Genomic DNA, 20167 nt, shown 5'->3' on the forward strand with positions numbered 1-20167 from the left:
GATTGGGCATGAGGGGTGCCATGCATACCAAGATTGGGCATGAGGGGTGCGATGCATACCGGGATTGGGGTTGAGGGGTGCCATGCATACCAGGATTGGGGAGTGAGGGGTACTATGCATACCAGGATTGGGGTTGAGGGGTGCCATGCATACCAGGATAGGGGGATGAGGGCTACCATGCATACCAGGATTGGGGGATGAGGGTTGCCATGCATACCAGGATTGGGGGATGAGGGGGGCCATGCATACCAGGATTGGGGATGAGGGGTGCCATGCACACCAGGATTGGGGATGAGGGGGGCCATGCATACCAGGATTGGGGATGAGGGGCCCATGCATACCAGGATTGGGATGAAGAGTGGCATTCATACCAGGATTGGGAATGAGGGGTGCCATACATAGCGGGATTGGGGATGAGGGGTGCCATGCATACCGGGATTGGGGATGAGGGGTGCCATGCATCTCGGGATTGGGGATGAGGGGTGCCATGCATACCAGGATTGGGCATGAGGGGTGCCATGCATACCAGGATTGGGCATGAGGGGTGCCATGCATACCAAGATTGGGCATGAGGGGTGCGATGCATACCGGGATTGGGGTTGAGGGGTGCCATGCATACCAGGATTGGGGAGTGAGGGGTACTATGCATACCAGGATTGGGGTTGAGGGGTGCCATGCATACCAGGATAGGGGGATGAGGGGTACCATGCATACCAGGATTGGGGGATGAGGGTTGCCATGCATACCAGGATTGGGGGATGAGGGAGCCATGCATACCAGGATTGGGGATGAGTGAGTCATGCATACCCAGGACTGGGGATGTGGGAGCCATGCATACCAGGATTGGGCATGAGGGTTACCATGCATACCAGGATTGGGGAAGAGGGGGCCATGCATAAAAGGATTGGGGATGAGGGAGCCATGCATACCAGGATTGGGGGGTGAGGGGTGCCATGCATACCAGGATTGGGGATGAAGGGTGCCATGCATAGCAGGATTGGGGATGAGGGGTGCCATGCATACCAGGATTGGGGATGAGGGATGCCATGCATACCAGGATTGGGGATGAGGGGTGCCATGCATACCAAGATTCGGATGAGGGGCCATGCATACCAGCATAGGGATGAGGAGTGCCATGCATACCAGGATGGGAGTGAGGGATGCCATGCATACCAGGATGTGGGTGAGGAGTGCCATGCATACCAGGATGTGGGTGAGGGGCCCATGCATGCAAGGATGAGGGATACCATACGTATCAGGATAAGGATGAGGGATGGGGTACCCTGCATACCAGGATTGGGATGAGGAGTACCACACATACTAGGATTGGGGATGAGGGGTGCCACGCATACCAGGATTGGGGATGAGGGATGCCATGACTTCCAGGATTGGAGTTGAGGGGTGCCATGCATACCAGGATTGGGGGTGAGCGGTGCTCTGCATACCAGGATTGGGGGTGAGGGGTGCCATGCATACCAGGATGAGGGATACCATACATACCAGGATAGGAATGAGGAGTACCACACATACCAGGAGTGGGGATGAGGGGTGCCAGGCATACCACTATTGGGGATGAGGGGTGCCATGCCTTCCAGGATTGGGGGTGAAGGATGCCATACATTACAGGATGGGGGGTGAAGGGTGCCATCTATTACAGGATAGGGATGAAGGGTGCCATGCATACCAGGATAGGGATGAGGGGTGCCATGCATACCATGATAGGGATGAGGGGTGCCATGCATACCAGGATAGGGATGAGGGGTGCCATGCATTACAGGATAGGGATGAGGGGTGCCATGCATACCAAGATAGGGATGAGGGGTGCCATGCATACCAGGATAGAAAGGCGGGGACAGGATTGGGGCAGCACAAATACCAGGAGGGGTGCAGCACATACCAGCCTGGGAGACCATATACCAATAAAAATGCTCGCCACCCGGGAGTAGAACGGGTTCTATATCTAGTCTATAATATAACCTGCGATGCGTGTCTCTGTCTAAAGCCTCGATAGACTGTGCATGCGCGATGCGCAGTCTGGCTCCAAACAGAATCATACATCCAGCCGTTACAGATAAGAGGAGTATATGGCGCCGGAGATTGCGGTATGCGTAGAAACTGAACGCATCCCGCGATCTCCATACATACATACTTACCTGACTGGGGGAAGCGTTGCCACGGCGCCTCTTTTCGCCGAAGTCCGGGGCAGGAGTGAGGCATCGGATCGGCTCATGCGCATAGCGCTATCCGGCGCCATTTTACTGAAGACACATTTGCAGTGTGTCTTCAGCAAAATGGCGCCGGACAGCGCGGTGCTCCAGCGCCGCACTCCTCCACAGGCCCCCGGCAAAACAGGACGCAGCAGCGCTGGAGCACAGAGAAGAAAGGTGAGTATAACTGTTTATTTTTTTTTGTATGTGTGTACAGTGTGAAAGGGATGAGGGGGCCACACATACCAGGATTGGGGGTGAGGGGACCATGCATTCCAGGATTGTGGGGCGAGGGGATCATGCATACCAGGATGAGGGGTACCACACATACCAGAATTGGGTGGTGAGGGGACCATGCATACCATGATTGGGGGGTGAGGGGTACCACACATACCAGGATTGGGGGGTGAGGGGACCATGCATACCAGGATTGGGGGGTGATGGGTACCACACATACCAGGATTGTGGGGTGAGGGGACCATGCATGCCAGGATTGATGGGTGAGGTAACCATACATACCAGTATTGGGAGGTGAGGGGTACCACACATACCAGGATTGGGGGGTGAGGGGACTATGCATACCAGGATGAGGGCTACCACACATACCATTATTGGGGGATGAGTGGCCCATGCATACCAGGATTGGGAGGTGAGGGGTCCATGCATGCCAGGATTGGGGGTTGAGGGGACCATGCATACTAGGATTGGGGGGTGAGGGGGCCATGCAAACCAGGATTGGGGGGTGAGGGGACCATGCATACCAGGATTGGGTGGGTGAGGGGTGCCATGCATACCAGAATAGGGATGAGGGGTACCAAGCATGCTAGGATAGGAATGCGGGGTACCATGCATACCAGGATGAGGTATGGGGTGCCATGCGTACCAGGATGAGGGGTATCTTGCATACCAGGATAAGGATGAGGGGTACCATGCATTCTAGGATGAGGGATTGGGTGCCATGCATACCAGGTTTCTGGGATGAGGATGCCATACATACCTGAATTGGGATGAGGGGTACCAAGCACACCAGGATGAGGGGCACCATACATACCAGGAGAGGGATGAGGGGTACCATGTATGCCAGGATAGGGATAAGGTGTACCATGTATAACATTATTGGGGATGAGGGGCCCATGCATACCAGGATTGGGATGAAGAGTGGCATTCATACCAGGATTGGGAATGAGGGGTGCCATACATACCGGGATTGGGGATGAGGGGTGCCATGCATACCGGGATTGGGGATGAGGGGTGCCATGCATCTCGGGATTGGGGATGAGGGGTGCCATGCATACCAGGATTGGGCATGAGGGGTGCCATGCATACCAGGATTGGGCATGAGGGGTGCCATGCATACCAAGATTGGGCATGAGGGGTGCGATGCATACCGGGATTGGGGTTGAGGGGTGCCATGCATACCAGGATTGGGGAGTGAGGGGTACTATGCATACCAGGATTGGGGTTGAGGGGTGCCATGCATACCAGGATAGGGGGATGAGGGGTACCATGCATACCAGGATTGGGGGATGAGGGTTGCCATGCATACCAGGATTGGGGGATGAGGGGGGCCATGCATACCAGGATTGGGGATGAAGGGTGCCATGCATAGCAGGATTGGGGATGAGGGGTGCCATGCATACCAGGATTGGGGATGAGGGATGCCATGCATACCAGGATTGGGGATGAGGGGTGCCATGCATACCAAGATTCGGATGAGGGGCCATGCATACCAGCATAGGGATGAGGAGTGCCATGCATACCAGGATGGGAGTGAGGGATGCCATGCATACCAGGATGTGGGTGAGGAGTGCCATGCATACCAGGATGTGGGTGAGGGGCCCATGCATGCAAGGATGAGGGATACCATACGTATCAGGATAAGGATGAGGGATGGGGTACCCTGCATACCAGGATTGGGATGAGGAGTACCACACATACTAGGATTGGGGATGAGGGGTGCCACGCATACCAGGATTGGGGATGAGGGATGCCATGACTTCCAGGATTGGAGTTGAGGGGTGCCATGCATACCAGGATTGGGGGTGAGCGGTGCTCTGCATACCAGGATTGGGGGTGAGGGGTGCCATGCATACCAGGATGAGGGATACCATACATACCAGGATAGGAATGAGGAGTACCACACATACCAGGAGTGGGGATGAGGGGTGCCAGGCATACCACTATTGGGGATGAGGGGTGCCATGCCTTCCAGGATTGGGGGTGAAGGATGCCATACATTACAGGATGGGGGGTGAAGGGTGCCATCTATTACAGGATAGGGATGAAGGGTGCCATGCATACCAGGATAGGGATGAGGGGTGCCATGCATATCATGATAGGGATGAGGGGTGCCATGCATACCAGGATAGGGATGAGGGGTGCCATGCATTACAGGATAGGGATGAGGGGTGCCATGCATACCAAGATAGGGATGAGGGGTGCCATGCATACCAGGATAGAAAGGCGGGGACAGGTTTGGGGCAGCACAAATACCAGGAGGGGTGCAGCACATACCAGCCTGGGAGACCATATACCAATAAAAATGCTCGCCACCCGGGAGTAGAACGGGTTCTATATCTAGTGTATAATATAACCTGCGATGCGTGTCTCTGTCTAAAGCCTCGATAGACTGTGCATGCGCGATGCGCAGTCTGGCTCCAAACAGAATCATACATCCAGCCGTTACAGATAAGAGGAGTATATGGCGCCGGAGATTGCGGTATGCGTAGAAACTGAACGCATCCCGCGATCTCCATACATACATACTTACCTGACTGGGGGAAGCGTTGCCACGGCGCCTCTTTTCGCCGAAGTCTGGGGCAGGAGTGAGGCATCGGATCGGCTCATGCGCATAGCGCTATCCGGCGCCATTTTACTGAAGACACATTTGCAGTGTGTCTTCAGCAAAATGGCGCCGGACAGCGCGGTGCTCCAGCGCCGCACTCCTCCACAGGCCCCCGGCAAAACAGGACGCAGCAGCGCTGGAGCACAGAGAAGAAAGGTGAGTATAACTGTTTATTTTTTTTTGTATGTGTGTACAGTGTGAAAGGGATGAGGGGGCCACACATACCAGGATTGGGGGTGAGGGGACCATGCATTCCAGGATTGTGGGGCGAGGGGATCATGCATACCAGGATGAGGGGTACCACACATACCAGAATTGGGTGGTGAGGGGACCATGCATACCATGATTGGGGGGTGAGGGGTACCACACATACCAGGATTGGGGGGTGAGGGGACCATGCATACCAGGATTGGGGGGTGATGGGTACCACACATACCAGGATTGGGGGGTGAGGGGACCATGCATGCCAGGATTGATGGGTGAGGAAACCATACATACCAGTATTGGGAGGTGAGGGGTACCACACATACCAGGATTGGGGGGTGAGGGGACTATGCATACCAGGATGAGGGCTACCACACATACCATTATTGGGGGATGAGTGGCCCATGCATACCAGGATTGGGAGGTGAGGGGTCCATGCATGCCAGGATTGGGGGTTGAGGGGACCATGCATACTAGGATTGGGGGGTGAGGGGACCATGCAAACCAGGATTGGGGGGTGAGGGGACCATGCATACCAGGATTGGGTGGGTGAGGGGTGCCATGCATACCAGAATAGGGATGAGGGGTACCAAGCATGCTAGGATAGGAATGCGGGGTACCATGCATACCAGGATGAGGTATGGGGTGCCATGCGTACCAGGATGAGGGGTATCTTGCATACCAGGATAAGGATGAGGGGTACCATGCATTCTAGGATGAGGGATTGGGTGCCATGCATACCAGGTTTCTGGGATGAGGATGCCATACATACCTGAATTGGGATGAGGGGTACCAAGCACACCAGGATGAGGGGTACCATACATACCAGGAGAGGGATGAGGGGTACCATGTATGCCAGGATAGGGATAAGGTGTACCATGTATAACATTATTGGGGATGAGGGGCCCATGCATACCAGGATTGGGATGAAGAGTGGCATTCATACCAGGATTGGGAATGAGGGGTGCCATACATACCGGGATTGGGGATGAGGGGTGCCATGCATACCGGGATTGGGGATGAGGGGTGCCATGCATCTCGGGATTGGGGATGAGGGGTGCCATGCATACCAGGATTGGGCATGAGGGGTGCCATGCATACCAGGATTGGGCATGAGGGGTGCCATGCATACCAAGACTGGGCATGAGGGGTGCGATGCATACCGGGATTGGGGTTGAGGGGTGCCATGCATACCAGGATTGGGGAGTGAGGGGTACTATGCATACCAGGATTGGGGTTGAGGGGTGCCATGCATACCAGGATAGGGGGATGAGGGGTACCATGCATACCAGGATTGGGGGATGAGGGTTGCCATGCATACCAGGATTGGGGGATGAGGGGGGCCATGCATACCAGGATTGGGGATGAGGGGTGCCATGCACACCAGGATTGGGGATGAGGGGGGCCATGCATACCAGGATTGGGGATGAGGGGCCCATGCATACCAGGATTGGGATGAAGAGTGGCATTCATACCAGGATTGGGAATGAGGGGTGCCATACATACCGGGATTGGGGATGAGGGGTGCCATGCATACCGGGATTGGGGATGAGGGGTGCCATGCATCTCGGGATTGGGGATGAGGGGTGCCATGCATACCAGGATTGGGCATGAGGGGTGCCATGCATACCAGGATTGGGCATGAGGGGTGCCATGCATACCAAGATTGGGCATGAGGGGTGCGATGCATACCGGGATTGGGGTTGAGGGGTGCCATGCATACCAGGATTGGGGAGTGAGGGGTACTATGCATACCAGGATTGGGGTTGAGGGGTGCCATGCATACCAGGATAGGGGGATGAGGGGTACCATGCATACCAGGATTGGGGGATGAGGGTTGCCATGCATACCAGGATTGGGGGATGAGGGGGGCCATGCATACCAGGATTGTGGATGAGGGGTGCCATGCATACCAGGATTGGGGAAGAGGGGGGCCAGGCATACCAGGATTGGGGATGAGGGGGGCAATGCATACCAGGATTGGGCATGAGGGGTGCCATGCATACCAGGATTGGGGGGTGAGGGGTACTATGCATACCAGGATTGGGGTTGAGGGGTGCCATGCATACCAGGATAGCTGGATGAGGGGTACCATGCATACCAGGATTGGGGGATGAGGGTTGCCATGCATACCAGTATTGGGGGATGAGGGGTGCCATGCATAGCAGGATTGGGGATGAGGGGTGCCATGCACACCAGGATTGGGGATGAGGGGGGCCATGCATACCAGGATTGGGGATGAGGGGGCCATGCATACCAGGATTGGGGATGAGGGGTGCCATGCATACCAGAATGGGGGATGAGGAGAGCCACGCATACCAGGATTGGGGTAAGCGGTGTCATGCATACCAGGATTGGGGGTGAGGAGTGCCATGCATACCAGGATTGGGGATGAGGGGTGCCATGCATACCAGGATTGGGGTTGAGGTGTGCCATGCATACCAGGATAGGATCGTGGGGACAGGATGGGGGCAGCACAAATACCAGGAGGGGGGAACACATACTCATACGATATATGGGAGACCATATATCAATAAAAATGCTCGCCACCCGGGCGTAGAACGGGTTCAATAGCTAGTATAATAGATTGTTGAATGAATTCCACTTAAAATGTTGGACTTTCTTATATGTGTTATATAGTCATATCTGGTTGCTCTTGGCTTGAGCGCTGTTGCATATCTTTGGGATAGGTCCATACGAGTATGAATATTATTAGTGTATATTATTGATCCATTATTTAACCCTTACTTATATCACTACATAATGTTGACACTTCCACAATGTCCCCTATCACATGTGTGACATCTTCTGTCCTCAGGTTTTCTCCACTTTGCTTCTTCTGATCTTCATCTCTTGTGTCCATGGAAGAGAAGGGCAGGTCCCTGGCGCTGATGGCTGGGAGGCCCCTCTAGTGTCCGGCGGGGGATGTCTCTTCACACCGGACACCACATTTCCTCCACGTGTGAAGGTGGATATGAAGGTCGGAAGTCGGAGTTCTGCACAAGTAATGGCGGACAGTGTGAGGAGCCGCTCCATCTCTCCATGGGAATACAGGTGAATGTACATGGAGTAATGGCAGAAATAATAATAATGATATATGGGGGTCAGCAGGCCGGAGTATGGGGGACTAAACATGGTTACTGCTGTGTCCTGATTTCTCTCATCTCCTTCCACCAGCTCTAATGTGGACAATAACAGATTCCCTGCGGTCATCAGCGAGGCCCGATGTCTCCACCGCGGATGTTTGGACCCGGAGGGTCATGTGGACCTCAGCATGAACTCAGTCCCCATCAGACAGGAGATCCTGGTCCTGCGTGGTGAGATGAGAGGATGTGTCCCACCTATAGGCTGGAGAAGCAGCTGGTGACGGTGGGCTGCACCTGTGTCCGGCCCATCATCCAGTACCTGGAGTAACAGACGCCATTGTCACGGAGCCTCAGCTGTCATGTAGCGTCTTTGTTACCCCTAGCGACCAATCAGAAATCACGTTTATTTTTCTTGTGTAAATTACAAATGTAAAAGCTGAATTCTAATCGGTTGCTATCGGCAACGAGAGTTTAAGGATTATTTATACAAACAGTGTAGAGAATAATGAAAGTGTTGCCCGTAGCAACCAGTCAGATTCCAGCCATCGATTCCGCACTGCAAGAGGCAAAACGGCAGAAATCTGATTGGTCGTCAGGAGCAGCAGCGACATGAATTTTGTTATTTTTATAAATCGCTGAGTAATATTATTATAAGACGTATTTCTTGTTTTATAATTGAAATTTTTATTATTATTTGTTGTATTTTTATATAAATGTTTCTCATATTTATACAAATATTTATTACAGAAAATCGTTAAAACTATTAGTTAACCTTTGTGTTGTGAGTATATACTGTATATATAGTGGAAAGACAATCCTGGAATCATTTCTCGTTGTTAGAAGATCTTTTACAGTATTTTTTTTTCTTGGTTCCTTAAAATAAAAAATGAAACAAATTTGTAAATCTTGTGTAGTGTATATGTAGCACCCTGAGGACTCGGCTGCTACAGGGGTATTACACCTCAAGCCAGAGGTGTGGTATTCCACTCCCGGGTAAGGATGGAGTGTGGAACTGAGCTCAGTAGGCTGCATGCACTACATACATCCCATTTCCGGGGGACAGAACAACGGTACTCCCACCAAGTATATGTGCAGGTACTACAGCGTCTGTCCCTGGCTGGAGTGGGAGGGGGGTGGAACATCCCAGTAGTGTAGGGGCAGATAGGGGGAGTACTCTGGGTAAAGCTAGGAGCTCATTGGGTGCTAGTCACCTGGGCTCACACATAGAGGGAGTATATAAGGTGGGCACCATCTTAGGACAGGGTCTTTTTAGCAGGGGAGCTCAGCCAGGAGGGCTGACAGGGAGCTGTGGCTCCGGCTGGGCCCAGCTCCAGGGCCAAGCCTGCATTGAAGAGAGAGAGGAGGAAGAAAGGCCCAGAGAAGCAGAGTCAGAAGGAACCCTAAGAACCCAGAATCAGACCAAAAAGGGTGAAGGGTTGGCGGACACGGGTACCGGAACCCGAACTGGTGGAGGCCACTTATCCTCAGCCAGGAACCGGAGGTCGTGGTCAAGATTTGCCACGACCCTCACCAAATCCACCAGAAAGGCACACCAAGCATAGGGTCAGGGAACCCAGAGGAGGTTTGACCACCAAGAGACCCGAGGGAGCCGGCCAAAGGTGGATCCCTGGTGGGAATGGCCAGAGACAGAGAGAGAGAAAGGGAGCTCAGGACCACGCTCCAGAACTGCCTGGGGGTTAGCCGAGTCCAGGACCTGGTGGACGCAGCACGGCTCGGGTGGTCACTCAAGGCCAGAGTGACTGAGAGAACAACCGTGAGTAAAAACCCTGAAACTGCACCTCAAGTCTCTGACTCTCCTTTCTACAACATAACTACACCCATCATCCACACCTGCTGCCCTGAGGCCATACCCCTCCCGTTGGGGGTTATACCATCACTGCTGCACATATACCACCGGCCTCAGCGGACTGCTCTGCAGCGGCGGCGTACTCAACGGGTGGCGTAGTCGATCAAATTAACATCTACTGCCATAGACTGCCACTTAGTTTGACACCCTGGGCACGGACCGGGTCACCGCCACAAGGACTACTACCCCTATCCAGATCCGGCTCCGGGTAATCCCTTGAACATGGCCCAGGGGGCGTGTCATATACAGCTCTTATGCAGCCTATGTGTCTCCATGGTTACAGATTAGAATGCGCCTGATTCCTCAGTTACTTGCTCTTTCCGGTGCTTTGAGGCTCTTGGAATACAAATATGGTGGTGATCGGAGAACGTAGGAGGAGATTTATTAGGACTAGTGTTTTATTCACCAAGATTATAGAGGATCTGTCACCTACTCAAAATTTGAGCTAAATATCTAAACATCCCTGAATTCTCCTGATTCCGACTCTTTTTTCTGTTTCGTAATAAAAATTAGTAATAATTAACAAAATTTAGATTTTCTCAAATGTCAGGCAGGGTTATATTTGTAATAGAGACCCCCATCTTGGGAAGTTGGGGGGTGGTGAGGCGTGGGCTTCTGATCTTCATTCCCTGGACCCCCCAGATAAAGATACTTCTTTTAGATCCTGAATCCGGATTTCTTATAAATACGTAATTATGATTTTTATTGTGTATACAGATATTAATAAATATATTTATAAATCCCCTCACTGATGAGAAGAGCCCGGTGCCCACAGCTCCCTCTTACATACAAGCACTGATGCTCACCCTATGGTTTTACCATCTTCACTGTTGCTAGGCAACTTCCTTATAAGGTGAGAAGCTCCATATAAGATTCCCTCACAAGATTCCATGATGACATCACCCCTATTATGACATCAGAATTCACCACCACTACAGTTTCTTTCTTTTTAATGGTATGATATGAGTGACGATGAATAAATAAATAAATCTTCCATCACTTTTTTATTTTCCTTCTTTTTTGCCGCTCACTGTAGACAAATTATCTTTATTCTGCAGGTTGATACAATTACACAGATATCCAGTTTATTTTGCTTTTTTAATCATTGACCCATAACTTTCATTTTTCTGTTTAGATTTGACCAGGAGCTCAATGGAACGAGCTTCAATATTTATGGGTAACAGTGCGCGGTACATGAGATGTTTTCATCATTTGGTTTTTTTTGTGAGGTGAGAAGAACAAAAAAAATTGTCTGCAAGAATTGGTGGAATCTTAATTTTTTTTATAGACTAAAAGGATTTTCCGGCCGCTTCCTTCCACATTGGGAGGTGAGTGAGCTGCCGTCTGAGGAACCTACCAAGTCACAGGCATGATGGCGGCCACACTTACACCGTCCCATCATGTATCTGTAGATGTGATGTCATCAGCGCTGTTCACTTCCCAGTATGGAAGTACGCGGCTCTGAACAAACCCTTGAAGATTCCATAGGTCCCAGGCGCACTATGCCATACCGTGCTGCCGCAGACCTGCTGATTTCAGCACTGCAGCGCTGCCATACTCACCACATAATGCTGCCTGGCTGCTGGCTGCTGCGGAGAGCTGTGCACAGACCCCTATCTTGGGAAGCGGATGTGGGGGGAGGTGTGGGCCTCTGAGCTGCAGTCTCTGATCCACCAGTAAATATACTTCTTTTAGCATCTGAATCTGGATTTCTTATAGAAATTATATATTTTTTATTATGTAGAACAGATGTAAATGATTGAATTTAAAACATAAAAATCACCCCCGCTGGTCAGAGGAGTAAAGCCCCCACAGGTCTTTCCTCCATGCCTGCACCTGGTACTGATGCTCAGCCTGTGATGATGCTGCTTGTGTTGCTAGGCAACTTACTTTTATGGAGAGAAGCTCCATATAAGGTAACATCTCAACATTCCATGATGATATCACTGCTATTATGACATCATAATGCACCAACAATACTTGTGCCAGTGTTTACAGCTACAGTGTCACTTTGACATTCCGGTGTCATTGTTGTTGGTGATTAACTACATAGCTAGTGATTTACTGACTGCGATTTGGATTTATTTGAAATGTCTGAAATTCCTTCAGACAATTTTCAGGTGTTAGCACTGCTGCAGGGGATTCTTACCACCTATGCCCCTGACATTGTGCTACCACTACCCGATGGCGTCCTCAGCTTCACTTACCGGCTGGTTATGGAGCTAGTGAGAGACTGCCTGACCAAATACCAGCAAGGTCGTATGAGCTCAGCATATCTTGAGCATTTACAGAAGAACATCAGGACATTGGTGCAACAGGTAAGTAGCAGAAATCTGCACAAAACATATAAAAGTAATAATGATGGAATATAAGTTTATTCACATAAAATTGTTCTTTAGGCCGACAGTAATATAGTATACTAGCTATTGAACCCATTCTACGCCCGGGTGGGGAGCATTTGTTACTGGTATATGGTCCCCTATCCTGGTTCATGATCCCCCATCCTGGTCCATGCTCCCCCATCCTCGTCCATGCTCCCCCATCCTGGTCTATGCTCCCCCATCCTGCTTCACCATCCTGGTATATGCTCCCCCATCCTGGTATATGCTTCCCTATCCTGTTATGTGCTCCCCCATCCTGTTATGTGCTCCTCCATCCTGTTATGTGCTGCCCCCATTCTGGTCCATGCTCCCCCATCCTGTTATGTGCTCCCCCATCCTGTTATGTGCTCCCCATCCTGTTATGTGCTCTGCCATCCTGTTATGTGCTCCACCATCCTGCCCCCCCATCCTGTTATGTGCTCCCCATCCTGTTATGTGCTCCCCCATCCTGTTATGTGCTGCCCTATCCTGTTATGTGCTCCCCCATCCTGTTATGTGCTCCCCATCCTGTTATGTGCTGCCCCTATCCTATGTGCTGCCCCCATCCTGTTAAGTGCTCCCCATCCTGTTATGTGCTCCCCCATCCTGTTATGTGCTCCCCATCCTGTTATGTGCTGCCCTTATACTATGTGCTGCCCCCATCCTGTTATGTGCTCTTCCATCCTATTATGTGCACCCCATCCTGTTATGTGCTCCACAATCCTGTTATGTGCTCCCCCATCCTGTTTTGTGCTCCCCCATCTTGCTCCCCCATCCTGTTATGTGCTACCCATCCTACTCACCTTTCCATCGCTCCCCGGAAGCGCGTCACCTGTGTTATTTTACTGAAATGACAATCGGAATCTGGCTCCATTTTAGTGAAGACACATTTACCGCATGTATTCAACAAAAAGGCGCCAGAGTACTCGCGTGCGCATACAGCGCTGTCCAGTGTCATTTTATTGAAGACACACTGCAAATCTGCTTTCACTAAAATGGCGCCAGATAGCGCGCTATGCACAAGCGCCGATTCCGACGTTGCATTCCTCCCCCGGCCTAGGTATGCGTAGGCTCTGAACGCAGTATGCCTTCAGTGCCTACGCATACTGCGATCTCCAGTGCCATATACTCATCTTATCTGTCACCTGTAATGGCTGGATGCATTCTTCTGTCTGGGGCCAGACTGTGCAGGCGCAGTCTATAGAGGCTTCGGACAGACGGACACATCCCTGATTATATTAAAGACAACTGGCACCAAGTCACCAGATATGTAGTAATTGTAAAGTAGATCGCAGGAGTAAAGTGGTGGCATAACCGGCCTCCTCCATGTTCTCTCATGATTTTCCCTTTCTATTTATTTCCATCTTTATAGTCTGAAGAAAAATCCTCAAGTGGAGAATTGGCCTTTATTATACAACTGGCCCAAAATGTCCTGTATGTACTGGAGCGTCCGGCCGGCTCACTGGAGCGTCTGGTAAGGATCCATCACCTTCTATATCACACGTCCTGGTCTGATCTTCTCCAGATTAGCCGTCATACAGCAGAGGGGCAGATTTATGATGTCAGAGGTGCAGGATATTCTATGGCCGCCTGTCTCTACGGCTGCAGAGGTTGTGTTTCCGTCTCTGTCTCACTCCATCATCACAATCTTCCATCTTGTAAATGCTGCAGTTCTGATAATAGAAGTTATTAGAAAACAGCTGTAGATACAAGTCCCTTACAAATTCATGTGGATTTTCTGGAGGGAGCGGCCGTGTATGGTCCATCCAATACTGAGATTGTCCCGTAGATCCAGGTTTAGTACTTCCTGCCTTATGTAGAGTCCGTCCAATACTGAGCTTATTCCCTAGGTCCTAGTTTAGTACTTCCTGACTTATGTACAGGTCGTCCCCTTGTCACAAACTAGATAAATCCTATAGGTTTGTTTGTAACCCAAATTTGTATATAAGTTAAAACAGGGTAAAAAAAAACAATAATTTTTTGCTCGCTGCCCGCCACCCGGTCCTCCTTTTTCCATCATAGTGCACCACATTTCCAGCCTCTTCACTATGGGGCAGGACTTCCAGCCTCATCCTTATGACCTTATGATGAACAGTGACCTCTGGGTCCTGAATGCGGCCGGAAGTACTAGACAATAGTAAAGAGACCAGAGAAATGGCACATGACAGTGGAAAGGACTGGAGGGTGAATATTAGCTTTTTTTTCAACATCAACCCTTTGTATCTTGGAGTCGTTTGTAAGTCAGAAGTTCATAAGTCGAGGATGGACTGTGTACGGTAATTTAGTATTTGTGAAATGTTATATTAATTGCACATATTAAACCCATCAGGAAACATCAGAAGGTGACTCCGAAGAGGGGGAAAACCTGACTATCCCGGACCCTAATACCAGTCAGCAGGGGCTGAACACTGATCTGATGGAAGGTGAGCAATCATCTAATATTCTTACATTCACATATCGAGATATTATAGAGAACGGCAGAGAACATGTAGATTTACTCTCCAACCTCTGTATGAGGCCGGTGACGGCTCCGGAGCCCCTTATAGACTATAATGGAGGGGGCGCAGGTAATTCTGCTTCTCTCCTCTGTGCTCTTCTTTATCATGTACAAGGAGGCTCCTAGGTCCCCAATCATGTAATTGTTCTAGGATGAATCAGATCCTGAACAATGGCCATTTATGGTCCAGAATATCCATCTATGGAGGAGCCATAAATATATACGTTGTGTGCAGAATCCCATATACCAGTATTACACCGTGTACAGAGCCCGTCTCATCTCCTTCTTAATATGGATGTTATATATTATGTACTGATATCGTCTAATACAAAACGTTTCCTCATTATTATAGGAATATCTGTGCCACCAATTAATGACGGTGGAATATGTGAGACCCCCGAGGTCCAGGAATCTGTCAGTGTAAGTATCAGCGGAGATGTCTGTGTACCATCAGGTAACGGGGGTGAATTACACATATAATATTATCCCCCATATGACGAGGGGATATCCCTATTCTTCATGTAGATCAGATCTATTGTGTGTGATGGCGGCATTATTATTCCTGCCCCCGCTGTGTGATCTCCCGTCTCCTCCCCTGCAGTACAGTGATGTCTGTGTATGGGGGATATCCCCTATATATAATGGTGTCTGTGGGGGTCTGGCTTGTATCACATCCACATAATATACAGGAGAAGTTCCTGCATCCACAGATTTTATCTTTCTGCAGATTTTATGCTTTAATGCCATTTCTTATTATTTCTAGGCCTTGATCGGATCATTGAACCCAGGGAGAAATCCTTGTAAGAGCGACTACGAACAGATCAAACAGTTCAGCTGTGGAGCTTTTGGGTGAGCTTGATGTCGGCATAATATATGTTTTCTAGGGCTCCTTATGACGATCCCTCTGTCTCTGTGCCCGTACAGTGTTACCATAGAGGAATTATTGGGGTCCACATCCCTGTTCTCTAGAGAAGAGCGGATCTGGCATAATTCACATTCGCCTGTTCATGCAGACTTTCCTGGGAAATGTGATTCACGAATTGAATGTCTTTTGTTATGGTCTGGGTTCTCTCCAGACCCCAGAGCCTAATAAATGTAAGATGTAAAAAGTGGACAATAGACTTATACTGACCTCACTGTTCACCTCTCCGACCCCTCTGCTTTTTACCAACATCCGTCCAGTCCTCACCACATCTTCAGATTGCCGCTGCTCACGCTGGGCCAGAACTTCTAGTTTTGAGGAGCTTCAGGAGGATTCTATGCAAGCTCATGAAGGTTCCCAACTCCACGACACCGTGACCTTTCATGCGTTTGTGCAGAATCCTCCTAGACCTCCTCAATGCCAGAAGTCCTGTCTCAGCCTTAGACATGTTTGGACTTCTGCACTGGCAGCAGAGATTTGAAAGTGCGGACCAGGCAGTTGAGGCAGAGGGGCCGGAGAGGTGAGGATAAGAATGTGTTTTTTTAACATTTTGAAGGCCTTTTAAGGTTTAGAAAATAGTGTTCACTTGCTCATCATTTTGCTGAATCCATGAGGAAGCAAATTACAAAATAAAATCGCCATTTTGGTGAATACAGATCTTTGTAAAATATGAGTAGAATTCTATTTCACTGTAATTAATTCTCTCATCTCTTCTGTGCACATCTAATTGTCATTATTCAGTTCATTTACGATGGGGCATGGATGAGGACTTCCCAGTGGAGATCATCTATGTAGCGATGGCAGCACATCTAGTATTCACCATTAGTACAGGAGATGTGATGAGGTCTATAGACAGACTGTTAGTAAGAATACATTATAAACCACCGATTTTCTTCCTCTACAGAACCGTCCACTTAGTGCGCCAAAAAGACTCCAAACAGTTATACGCCATGAAGAAACTGGACAAGCAGAAGCTGAAAGATCCAGTAAGACTTGAACGGGCCTTTCTAGAGAGGGACATCCTAACATTCGCAGATTGTCCCTTCGTGGCCTCCATGTTGTGCTCCTTTCCAACTACACGTCATCTGTGCATGGTCATGGAGTATGTACCAGGTAGGACATCTCCATCGTATCTATATCCAGCGCTGGTCTGCTCATCTCTAGGACCTTCTCCATAAGCAGAATGTGACCACATAGATGGTTACATGTCCACACTGCTTTTACTATAAGTTATCTGTTAGCAACATGCCAGAAAAATGAATTTGTCTGTGAAGGTCTTCAGGGTATGTCCTCACTGAGCATGGCAGAAATCTCCACTATGGAGAAAGGAGGATTTGACTGAATTTTAACAGTTTGCACCATGTTTCCTCAAAAATAACACAGGGTCTATAGTTTTTTGCTGTGAGAGATGGGTTAGTTGTTTTTCAGGGGATGTCTTATTGTTTTCCTCATGCGCAACAATCCACATTTATTCTTGAAAAAAATAAACATTTTTTCAAATATAACTATGTCATCAAACACACACACTGCACATACACACACTACATATTCACATGTACAGTTGTGCTCAAAAGTTTACATACCCCGGCAGAATTTTTCCTTTCTTGGCCTTGTTTCAGAGAATATGAATGATAACTTTTTCTCCACTCACGGTTATTGGTTGAGTGAAGCCATTTATTGTCAAACTCCTGTGTTTTCTCTTTTTAAATCTTAATGACAACCAAAAACATCCAAATGACCCTGATCAAAAGTTCACATACCCCAGTTCTTAATACCGTGTATTGCCCCCTCTAACATCAATGACAGCTTGGAGTCTTTTGTGGTAGTTGTGGATGAGGTTCTCTATTTTCTCAGATGGTAAAGCTGCCCATTCTTCTTGGCAAAAAGCCTCCAGTTCCTGTAAATTCCTGGGCTGTCTTGCATGAACTGCACGCTTGAGATTTCCCCAGAGTGGCTCAATGATATTGAGGTCAGGAGACTGAGATGGCCACTCCAGAACCTTCACTTTGTTCTGCTGTAGCCAATGACAGGTCGACTTGGCCTTGTGTTTTGGATCGTTTTCATGTTGGAACTTCCAAGTACGTCCCATCCGCAGCTTCCGGGCTGATGAGTGCAAATTTTCCTCCAGTATTTGCTGAGTTTGACAATAAATGGCTTCGCCCAACCAATAACCATGAGTGGAGAAATTTTTTTTTGTTATCATTCATACTCACTGAAACAAAACCAAGAAAGAAAAATTCTGCCGGGGTATGTAAACTTTTGAGCACAACTGTATACACAGAAACACTGCACATACACACATCACATACATACACATGTATATACACACACAGCAAATACATAGATATATATGTACATGCACACACAGCACATACATACACATGTTTATACACACATATACTGCACATACAGATGTATATACACACACAGCACATACATAGATATGTACATGCACACACAGCACATACATACACATGCCTATACACACACAGCACATACATAGATACGTACATGCACACAGCACATACATACACATGCCTATACACACACTGCATAAATGATACACAGTAGCCTGCCTCCCCTTCAGTTCATCTAGACTCTCTTGTAGTTAAAGGACCTATGGTCACATCATGGTCACATGACCATGATGTCACCAAAAGTCCTTAAGCAGTCTTAACCTCAGAATAAAAATGCTGGGAGCCCCTAAAAGAGTGCGGGCCCTGGGCAACTCCCAAGTGTCCCCCCCCCCCTCCTAATGCTGGCCCTGACTGTAACTAGGGCTTATTTTTGGAGTAGGACTTATATTTCAAGCATACTCCAAAAATCCTGTAAAACCTTGCTAGAGCTTATTTTCGGGGTAGGTGTTATTTTCGGGGAACCACGGTAGATGAGCATTTCATAGAGAAATGAACCAGAGGCTCGTAGATGAAGCCCAGCTCTGTCTTTATGTATAGGGTCGCTCTGCAGTATATAGTATACGCTCTACATAGTACAGTACATAAAGCAAAGCCACAAATGAGCAAAAGCTGTACAAATAAATGCAATAAAACAACCCCCTATATAAAAATATGAATCTTTATTAGTCCCATGGAATAAATAACTTAAACTAACAAGGTGACTCATAGAAAAAAGGGATACTAATACGGCCAAAAAAGTATAGTGTCTTACAATAAATAAGCGAGATAAATCTATAAATCATAGAAGATGTCAGCAATCTCATAGGATGGGGTAGTATATATAATATATTCTTGTTGATGGTAATATCCCACCATGAAGGAGAGTGGATAGCTATATTTAAGAAAAAAAGTATGAGTACCGCGCTGCAACAAGCGTTTCATACTCCGTCAGATTATATTACACCATACTATGAGACGGCTGACACCTTCTATCAATTATAGATTTATTTAGTTTATTTATTGTAATATACATAGTATAGCTTCACATTTTTATATGGGACGTTGTTTCCTTGCACTTATTTCTGCAGCTTTTGCACATTTGTGGTTTTGCTTCATAGACATTCAGCGCAGTCCTAGTTACTATTAGGGTACGCTCCATTGTTTTTCTTTTGCATTATTACACAGTATATCTCTATGTGTGACATCCTGCCCCAATGTCTCCGCTTATTTCTCATTCACACGCATCATGTGTCATTTACATTGTAACAAACCCTCTCCTGTCATATTTGCTTTCTCCTGTAGGAGGAGACTGTGGCAGTCTTATGAACATCTATGGACCTTTACCTGTCCCCTTGGCCCGAAAGTACATTGCAGAAACAGTCCTGGCTGTGGAATACCTGCACAGCTTTGGTGTGGTGCACCGAGACCTGAAGCCTGAGAAGTAAGTGCCCCCTCTAGGAGGAAGAAAGTTAGAGATTGTCATAAAGTCTATGGGTTATTACTTGGGGCTGACACCGTCTGTTTTTTCACAGCCTCCTGGTATCGGCATCTGGTCATATTAAAGTCACGGACTTCGGACTTTCCAAACTCGGCCTCATGAGACCAACATCAGAAACCTACAAGGCTCCAACCGAGGACGTCACCAGAGAGTTCCGTGATGATGAGGTCGGCTTTACTTACAGGATCTTGTTCTTTACTCTTCTCATCTATTTCTTCTTCTCTGATATCTTCTCATCTAGAAAACGTTTTCCTCTGATGTTATTCGTCACAATTATTTTCTCAG

This window comes from Phyllobates terribilis, unplaced genomic scaffold, assembly GCF_046119375.1.
Source record: "Phyllobates terribilis strain yellow unplaced genomic scaffold, ASM4611937v1 Scaffold_456__1_contigs__length_1449463, whole genome shotgun sequence".
Taxonomy (NCBI): Eukaryota; Metazoa; Chordata; class Amphibia; order Anura; family Dendrobatidae; genus Phyllobates; species Phyllobates terribilis.